Source organism: Balaenoptera ricei, chromosome 6 (assembly GCF_028023285.1).
Source record: "Balaenoptera ricei isolate mBalRic1 chromosome 6, mBalRic1.hap2, whole genome shotgun sequence".
Lineage (NCBI taxonomy): Eukaryota > Metazoa > Chordata > Mammalia > Artiodactyla > Balaenopteridae > Balaenoptera > Balaenoptera ricei.
This window is the reverse complement of record NC_082644.1, coordinates 31084467-31094394: the sequence shown is the minus strand read 5'-3', so window position 1 is coordinate 31094394 and position 9928 is coordinate 31084467. Positions and strand designations below refer to the sequence as shown.

Below are 9928 nucleotides of genomic sequence, written 5' to 3'. Positions count from 1 at the left end.
CAACTAGAGAGAAGCCCATGAGCCACAGTGAAAAGCCCACATGCCACAGAGAAGAGCCTGTGTGCCACAATGAAAGATCCCGCACACCACAACTAAGACCCAATGCAGCCAAATAAATAAATAAATAATTGAAGTATAGTTGAATTACAATGTTGTGTTAATTTCTGCTGTACAGCAAAGTGATTCAGTCATATATATATATTCTTTTTCATATTCTTTTCCATTATGGTTTATCACAGGATATTGACTATAGTTCCCTGTGCTATACAGTAGGACCTTGTTGTTTATCCATCCTATATATAATGGTTTGCATCTACTAACCCCAACCTCCCCCTCCATCCCCCCCACTGCCATTGGCAACCACAGATCTGTTCTCTATGTCTGTGAGTCTGTTTCTGTTCCGTAGGTAGGTTCATTTGTGTCATATTTTAGATTCCACATATAAGTGATATCATATGGTATTTATCTCTCTCTTTCTGACTTACTTCACTTAGTATGATAATCTCTAGTTCCATCCATGTTGCTGCAAATGGCATTATTCCATTTTTTTTTAATGGCTGAGTAGTATTGCATTGTATATATGTACACATTTTCTTTATCCATTCTTCTGTCAATGGACATTTAGGTTTTTCAGATATTCTATTTCTTCTTGACTCAATTTTGGTTATTTGCATCTTTCTAGGAATTTGTCTATTTTAACAAAGTTGTCTATTTGTTGCTATAATTAGTTCAGAATATTCTCTTATAATCATTTTGATTTCTGTAAGGTCAGTTGTGAAGTCCACGCTTTCATTTCTGGTTTTGGTAATTTGTGTCTTGTCTCTTATTTTTTTGGTTAATATAGCTAAGTTTTGTCAATTTTGTTGGCCTTTTCCTAGAATCAAATTTGGTTTCATTGATTATCTCTATTAATTTTTTTCTATGTCATTGATTTCTGCTTTTAATATTTATCATCTCTTTCCTTCTATTTGCTTTATAATTGTTTGCTCATTTTTTCAAGTTTCCTATGGTGAATGCTTGAGTTGTTGGGTTGAGATACCTTTTTTCTTTTTTGACTTAAGGCAATAAATTCTCCTCTAAGCACTGCTTTCACTGAATCCCCTATATTTTGATTTGTTGTGTTTCTGTTTTAATTGAATTAAATCTTTAAATTTTAATCTTCTGCTATCTTTTGGGGGCCATGGATTATTTAGAAGTTTAATTTCCAAATACTTGAAGTTTTCCCAGATTCTTTCAGTTATTGATCTCCATTTTAATCCCATTGTGTTCAGAGAACACACTTTGCATAATCTTTATCTTTTTCAACTTAGTGAGGCTTGTTTTGTGTCTCAACATATGACCTATGCTGGAGAATGTTCCATGAATTCTTGAAAAGAATATGTATTCAGCAGTCATTGGTGTATGTTCTGTAAATGCTACTTAAGTCAAGTTGGTTGATAGTGTTGTTAAAGTCTTCTTCATCCTTTCTGATTTGCTGCCTGATTGTTCTTTCAATTACTGAGAGTAGAGTACTGAAATTTCCAACTATTATTTTTGAAATGTGTATTTCTTCTTTCAGTTCTGTCGAGATTTGCTTCATGTAATTGGGGACTCTGTCATTAGGTGTGTGTATTTTAAAATTTTTATATGTTCCTTGTGTATTGATAATGAATTGCCTCTCTTTGTCTCTAGTATTATTTGTTTCCTCAAAGTCTACCTTGTCTGATTTCAAGACAAACTGCAATATAGCCCTTCCAGTTCTCTTGTGGTTATTATATGCCTACTATATGTTTTCCACACAAATTTGTTTGAATCTAAGATGCGTCTCTTGTAGAAAACAAAGTTATATCTTGATTCTTCATCCAGTCTCACTATCTGTGCCTTTTAAGTGGGATGTTTAACACATTCACATTTAATGTAATTATTGATATGCTTGGACTTAATCTACCAATTTGCTACCTTTTTTCTATATGTCTCATATCTCTTTTCTTCCTCCATTCCTCCTTTACTATCTTCTTTTGTTCTAAATGAAATTTTTAGAGAGCACTCTTTATTCCTCTATTGACATTTTAACTATTTTTTAAGTTATTTTATTAATGATTGCTCTAGGGATTACAATATGCATCTTACCTTATCACAGTTTACTTTAGAATAATACTAACTGAAATTTGGCCAAATAGAGAACATCTGCTCAAATTTATCATTTCTTTCCCTGGCTTTTATACTATTATTGTGACATCTATTGCATTTATATATATTATAAATCCAATAATATAGCTTTAATATGTTATGCATTTTAATTAAGAGAAGAAATGAGAAAAAATACATATAGAGCCTTTGATATTTACTTATGTATTCCTTCATTTCCTCCTGTGTATTTCAAGTTACTATCTGGTATCATTTTCTTTCAGTCTGAAGGACTGTTTTTGTATTTCTTGTTAGGCCAATATGCTAGCACCTCTTGATCTTTATTTGTCTGGAAAAAGCTTTTACCATCTTCATTTTTAAAGGATAGTTTTGCTGGATATAGAATTCTTATTTGGCAATCTTTCCTTTGGCACTTTAAATATGTCATTCTACACTTTTATGTTTTCCATTGTTTTTGATAAGTCATTTTATCATTCAAGTGTATGTCATTTTCCTCTTGCTTTCAAGATTTTCATTTTGTATTTGGCTTTCAACAGTTTGGCTATGAAGTGCATGGTGTGGATCTCTTTGTGTTTATCCTTCTTGGATCTGTAGGTTAATGTTTTTCATCAAATTTTTGAAATTTGGCCCATTATATCTTCAAATATTTTTCTGTCCCTTTCCCTTTCTCCTCTCCTCTGAGACTCCCATTACAATTATGTTGGTACACTTGATGTTGTCTCACAGATGCCTGTGGCTGTCTTTAACTTCCTTCAATCTTTTTTTCTCTTTGTTTTCAGATTAGACAATTTTTATTGATCTATTATGCTTGCTATTTCTTCTTTTAGGCATCTTAATTCTGCTTTTGAGCCCCTTTAGTAAAAGTTTCATTTCAGTTATTGTAATTTTCCATTCAAGAATTTCCATTTGAGGGCTTCCCTGGTGGCGCAGTGGTTGAGAATCTGCCTGCCAATGTAGGGGACACAGGTTCGAGCCCTGGTCTGGGAAGATCCCACATGCCACGGAGCAACTGGGCCCATGAGCCACAATTACTGAGCCTGCGCGTCTGGAGCCTGTGCTCCCCAACAAGAGAGGCCGCGATAGTGAGAGGCCCGCGCACCGCGGTGAAGAGTGGCCCCCGCTTGCCACAACTGGAGAAAGCCCTCGCACAGAAACGAAGACCCAACACAGCCATAAATAAATAAATAAATAAAAATTAAAAAAAAAAAAAGAATTTCCATTTGGTTCTTTTGTATAACAACATCTTTATTGAGAGTCTCTATTTGTTGAGTGATTGCTGTAATGCATTGCTTTAATTATTTAAATATGGGTTCCTTTAACTGTTTGAATTTATTTACAATAGCTGTTTTGAAGGCTTTGTCTGCTATATCCAATATCTGGGGATAACCAGAGCCAATAGCTATTGACTCCCTTTTTCTGAGTATGGGCCACACTTTGTTGTGCCTTTGCCTGTCTTATGATGTTTTACTGAAAATATAATGTATTGTAGCAACTCTGGATTCCAATTCCCTTCTCTCATGTATTATTGTTGTTGTTTTGTTTGTCTACTCTGTCTCCCCAACAGTGTATGGCTGCTGATGTATCTGCTCAGTTGTTTGCTCTTATTTTTGTGTTTAAGCCCTCTTTCCCAGGTTTTGTCCTGGTGACTGCATAGCTTAGCATTCAGGTAAAGGTTAATCAGATTGTTCTCAGAGCTAATGAGGTTTCCACCTTCTGCTGATGGGTCTGTGTGTGGGCAGGGGAGCACTTTCTAAGCTCAAGTGACTTTCAAGTCTACCCTGGCTTTCACATTCCACTGAAATCTCTTGCATCTTTGCTCCATAAAAAGGATACTGTGGTGGCTGGAGACGTGCAAATGTCTTCAGTCTGCTCTAGTCTTTCTCATACATGTGCACACACTCTGGGATATGTTGAGAATTTATCAAGTCCCCATTGCTGTCTCACCTCCTGCAGCTCCCTAGTAAATCCTCAGCTTTCCTTCTGGTCCATTGCTTGCTCAAAACGGTCCTGAACTGTTAGCAGAGCTTCAGGTCTTCCCTGATCACTTGCCAATGAGATCTACTTTAACTGAAATAACTCCAAATCAAGTGAGATCTCTCTAGCAGTGGAATCAAAGGTGATAGTTTTCTTGCCCTGCCTCCACATTTTTTTAAATAAATTTATTTATTTTATTTATTTTTGGCTACATTGGGTCTTCGTTGTTGTGCGTGGGGTTTCTCTAGTTGCGGCGAGCGGGGGCTACTCTTTGTTGCAGTGCACGGTCTTCTCATTGCAGTGGCTTCTCTTGTTGCGGAGCACGGGCTCTAGGCACGTGGGCTTCAGTAGTTGTGGCTTGTGGGCTCTAGAGCGCAGGCTCAGTAGTTGTGGCCCATGGGCTTAGTTGCTCCACGGCATGTGGGATTTTCCCGGACCAGGGCTCAAACCCGTGTCCCCCGCATTGGCAGGCGGATTCTTAACCACTGCACCACCAGGGAAGCCCCTGCCTCCACATTTATTGAATTATGGTGATGGGAGGTGACAGCAGTTTCCCCAAGAAAGAACATCACATGCTTTTGCTGTTTGTAACTGAATTTCAGTAGTTTTCATGAATAAAATTTTCTCAGTTTGATGTGTGCACTTGGTGAATTTCCAAGCACTGAAATAGTTGTTTGACAGTTTTGATCGCTTTCTCCAGCTTTGATAAATGATTTTTGGGAAGAGGATGTGTGGACTTGCTAACATGATCATGTCAAAAATCCAAATAGCAAGCGTGCAGGCCTATCCCAGCGGTCAGGGGGCAGGCAGGGCGTGGGCGTCATGTGGCTCGTGTACCTGCTGAGCTGGCTGTTGCTCTTCATCCAGGTGGTCTTCATCCTGCTGGCCATCGTAGCCGGACTCTATTACCTGGCAGAATTGATAGAAGAATACACAGTGGCCACTAGTAGGATCATAAAATACATGACCTGATTCTCCACAGCTGTATCAATTGGCCTCTACATTTTTGAGTGCTTCCCCACCTGCATGATTGGCATGGGTCTCTGCACCAACCTTGTCTACTTTGGCCTCCTCCAGACCTTCCCCTTAGTCATGCTGACCTCGCTTAACTTCATCCTGTTGTGTGGGCTAGTGGTGGTGAATCATGACCTAGAGTTTCAAGTTTTTGCAGAGGAATATTATCCTTTCTCAGAGGTCCTGGCTTATTTCACTTTCTGCCTGTGGATAATCCCATTTGCATTCTTTGTGTCACTGTCGGCTGGGGAGAACGTCCTAACCTCCACCATGCAGCCAGGAGATGACGTGGTCTCCAATTACTTCACCAAAGGCAAGCGGGGGAAATTCTTAGTGATCCTGGTTGTCTTCTCCTTCATCAAAGAAGCCATTCTACACAGTCGGCAGAAGATATACTGACCCACTGGGGAGGGGATGCTGGGGCAAGATCAGGAGAGTCAGGCCCCTGGGCCTCTGCACTAGGTGGGGGCCAGTAGCTAGAAGGCACCTTCCCCCAGCCCTGGCCCTCCTTCCCTGACTCCCCCAGAAGCCCCCATCCCCACCCTCCTCAGGAGGTTCAGCTTGGCTCAGATCTGATGCTGCCAGAGGCTGAGACTTCAGAGGGCACCAGGGAGGATGCTGTGCCTGCTTAGCCAGGAGGCCGTGGTCCACCTTTGGGGGGCAAAGGCTGAGCTCCTGTGGCCCTCCTGCCCCCTCCTGTGATGGGCCAGGAGTTCTGGCTCAGCCAGGGCAGGCAGGGCAGGGGCTGTGAAGCTGGAGAGCAGATGGTGATAATGGCTGTGGCAGATGGCCGTAGGGATGGGCTGTGGCTTAGCACTTGCAAGAGAAAGTTTTTGCTGTTGAACTGCGATTTCTGTCCAAGTGCTGATTGCCATTTGAATAAAGATGCTAGGTGGCACTGTTTGCCTAATACCCTGAAAAAAAAATCCAGAGTATTTTTGTTGCAAGAATTCTCTTGCAGTGCTAGACATTGTTTATCTTTACTCACCATCCATTTCTACATTTATTCTTCTACTCCTTGTGAAGGGTGGGAAGGTTAAAAACTACATTTCCCAGAGACTTTTGCTCTTAGGAGTCTGGATTGATTGACTTGGGTTCTGCCAATGAGATGTGATTGCATGAGATATGGAAGGCAGAAGGGAGGAGGGTGCCATTCTCTTGGTAGAGATGGCACTGATGTGTAGGTTCTGGCAGATGTGAACTTTTGCAAGGGCCCAAATCCATGTCCCACTCACTTTCACCCAGTTTCATGGGTGTGGCAGCTGTGACCTTGGCAATGGTTTTGTGCAGCTTCTTGATCTCTGGATTACAGCCGCTATGGCACGACTTTGAGGTCTAGTCATAGCCCCACTGACTTCAAATCTTAAAGTCCTTTCCATGATTTTGCAAGCAACTGATTCCCTGTATTAAATCCTTATCTGTTTGAAACATCTAGAGTGATTTCTATCTCCAGAACTACAACTTCATCTATACAATTATACTTTGGAGACTTTGGGATGATTAAACTCTTCTTTTAGGCAATGGTTACTGTCCCTTGAGGGGCTATTACCCAGGCCTGACTGAGAAAATCACAAATCACCCATAGTTCCTGGACTGGGATGTGGCAATCGTATGAGACTTGGATTATCTTCATTGGGCAGGGTTGATATGTATTTTATGTAGGTGTGGGCATTATTTAAAGTGTGTATATGGGAAAGGGGTTGTGAGAAGAGTTGTTTGTTGGTGAAATCTCAAACATTTCAGCTCAGATGCCCAGATCCCAGCTGCATGGAGCCTGGGAGGTGAGGATCAGCCCCTTCTTTGAGCTTCAATACTGGGAGGTTGGCTTGTCTCCCATCAAAACTCACATGATGGGGGAATTCTCCCAACACAGGAAAGGGTTCTGATCCTAGGGGCCCAGAAATAACACAGATTTGTCACAGCGGTAGTTGGATGAGAGCCTGGAAAGATGGGGAGGCCACATGGGGGAGCTAGGTTTAACACAGCCTTGGAAATTCATCTGGAAATGCCATGTTGGCTGGGGATCCAGGAGGACCCAGAGGTGGAGTAAGACATGAAGAACAGTTTAGGTGGCAGTGGGGTGATGATGATGAGTGAGAGTGTAGATTCCCCTCCCCATCTCCCAGAGCTCAGGGGTTCAAACCCATGGCCATATCATTCTCTGTTCCTCAATTTCCTCATCTGAAAAATGGGGATAATAGCTAGGCCATTAGGCTTTTGTAAGGATTAAATAAGATAAAGCAGGCACATGAGAGCAACCAATGCATTCATTTAAAACAAGAAGTAGGTCGAAGCAGGAGGTCAGAATACATGTCCACTAGCAGGGACAGCCACCTAGAAGTCAAGTGGCACTCAGATGATAGCCATTCAGAGACAGGTAAATGACTTTTTTTTTTTTGTCTTCTCATGCTTTATGAAGATAATATCATTACAACATTAAAACACTTAAAATTTTTTATCTTAAAAATTTCAAAATAGACCCAAAAATCAAGAGCATAATGTAGCACCCACCCAGCTTCAACTACCATCAACAACTTCTGCAATTTCATTATCCTCATCTCCCCTTTTTTCTGGAGTATTTCAAAACAAATGCTAAACATCATGTTCTCTACTTGTATATACTTGCAGGTGTATTTACATCCAAACAGTCATTTTCCTACATAATCACACTTTCCTTTATCAAAAAATGTTTAAAGAAAAATAATTCCCCATACTCCCATTACTATTTAAACCACAGTGATTCCACTTCTCTTCCAGTTCTGCAGGAAGTGTGCAAGGCCCAGCTCCAAAGTTCCAAGCACAGGAACTCTCTCTTCTGTTTCTTCCCCCTCTTAACATTGTATCATGTTCAGTTCCATGTAGCCCCATTATCTTAACCAGGGGAGCTGGGTGAGTTAATATACCTTTAAAAATACCTTACAGACCATTTAGCTCTTATGAATATTGATGCAAAAATCTTCAACGAAATACTAGCCAACCAAATTCTGCTGCATATTAAAAGGATTACACCATGACCAAATGGAATTTATTCCCATAATGCAAGGATGATTCAACATATGAAAATCAACAAATATATCACATTAACAGAATGAACAGGAAAAAAAAAACACACATGATCATTTCAATTGATGCAGAAAACCTTTTGACAAAGTCCAACACCCTTTCATGATAAAAACACTCAACAAACTAGGATAGAAGGGAACTTCCCCAACATGATAAAGGCTATATATGAAAAAATCTACAGTGGACATCATACTCAATGATGAAAGACCTAAAGCTTTCCCCCTAAGATCAGGAATAAGACAAGGATGCCTGCTTTTGCTACTTCTTTTCAACATAGTACTGGAAGTTCTGGCCAGAGCAATTAGGCAAGAAAAAGAAATAAAAGGCATCCAAATTGGAAAGGAACAAGTAAAATTATCTTTGTCCATATCTTATACATAGAAAATGCTAAAGATTCCACACCAAATAAACACACCCCAAAACCTATTAGTGCTAATAAGCAAATTCAGAAAAGTTATAGGATATGAAATCAACACACAAAAATCAGTTGCATACACTAACAATGAACAATCTGAAAAAAATACTTAGAAATTAACTTAACCACAGGGGGTAAAAACTTGCAGACCGAAAATTATAAAACACTGCTAAAAGAAATTAAAGAAGATGTAAATATGGAAAGACATTCTGTGTTCATGGACTGGAAGACAATATTGTTAAGATGTCAATGCTACTCAAAGCATTCTACAGATTCAATGCAATCCCTATCAAAATCCCAATGATTTTTTTGCAGAAATTTTTTTAAAAATCCTAAAACTCATATGGAATCTCAAGGGACTCCAAATAGCCAAAGCATTTTGAAAAAGAACAAAGTTGGAGGATTCACACTTCCCTATTTCAAAACTTACTTCAAAGCTACTGTAACCAGAACAGTGTGGTACTGGCATAAAGATAGACATACAGACCAGTGGAAAAGAAATTCCAGGGACTTCCTTGGTGGCGCAGTGGTTAAGAATCTGCCTGTCAATGCAGGGGACATGGGTTTGATCCCTGGTCTGGGAAGATCCCACATGCCGCGGAGCAACTAAACTACTGAGCCTGCGCACTAGAGCCCATGTGTCACAAGTACTGAGCCCACACACCGCAATGACAGAAGCCCACACACTCTAGGGCCTGTGTGCTGCAACTACTGAAACCCACGCACCTAGAGCCCGTGCACCACGAGGAAGAGTAGCCCCTGCTCACCACAACTACAGAAAGCCCGTGTGCAGCAATGAGGACCCAATGCAGCCAAAAAAAAAAAAAAAAGGTCCACATCAAAAAAATAAAATTCAATTAAAATAAAAAAATAAAAAGAAGAGTGTAAAAAGAAAAAAAAGAAAAAAGAAAAGAAATTCCAGAAACAACCCCTTGCATATAAGGTTGATTTTTGACATGGGTGCCAAGACCATTTAACAGAGAAAGGACAGTCTTTTCAACAAATGGCACTGGAAAAACTGGATATACAATATATGTCTGAACCCCTAAGGCCTGGCACAGTTTATCAAATGAATGACATTTGGGTCAAAGACTCATCCTACGTTACACAATATGAATACGTGGGGGACAGCAACAGTCAGCTCTACCCACCACCAGAGCCTCCCATCAAGCCTCTTAGATAGCCTCAACCACCAGAGGGCAGACAACAGAAGCAAGAAAAACTATAATCCTGCAGCCTGTGGACCAAAAACCACAGTTACAGAAAGATAGAGAAGATGAAAAGGCAGAGGGCTATGTACCAGATGAAGGAACAAGAAAAAACCCCAGAGAAACA

The 9928-nt window shown here is 40.2% G+C and overlaps 1 pseudogene; it reads left to right on the top strand.

The window, feature by feature from the left end:
• Window positions 1-4923: 4923 nt before the first annotated feature.
• On the top strand, window positions 4924-5514 carry LOC132367721 (protein TEX261-like; annotated as a pseudogene).
• The last annotated feature ends 4414 nt before the right edge of the window (window positions 5515-9928 follow it).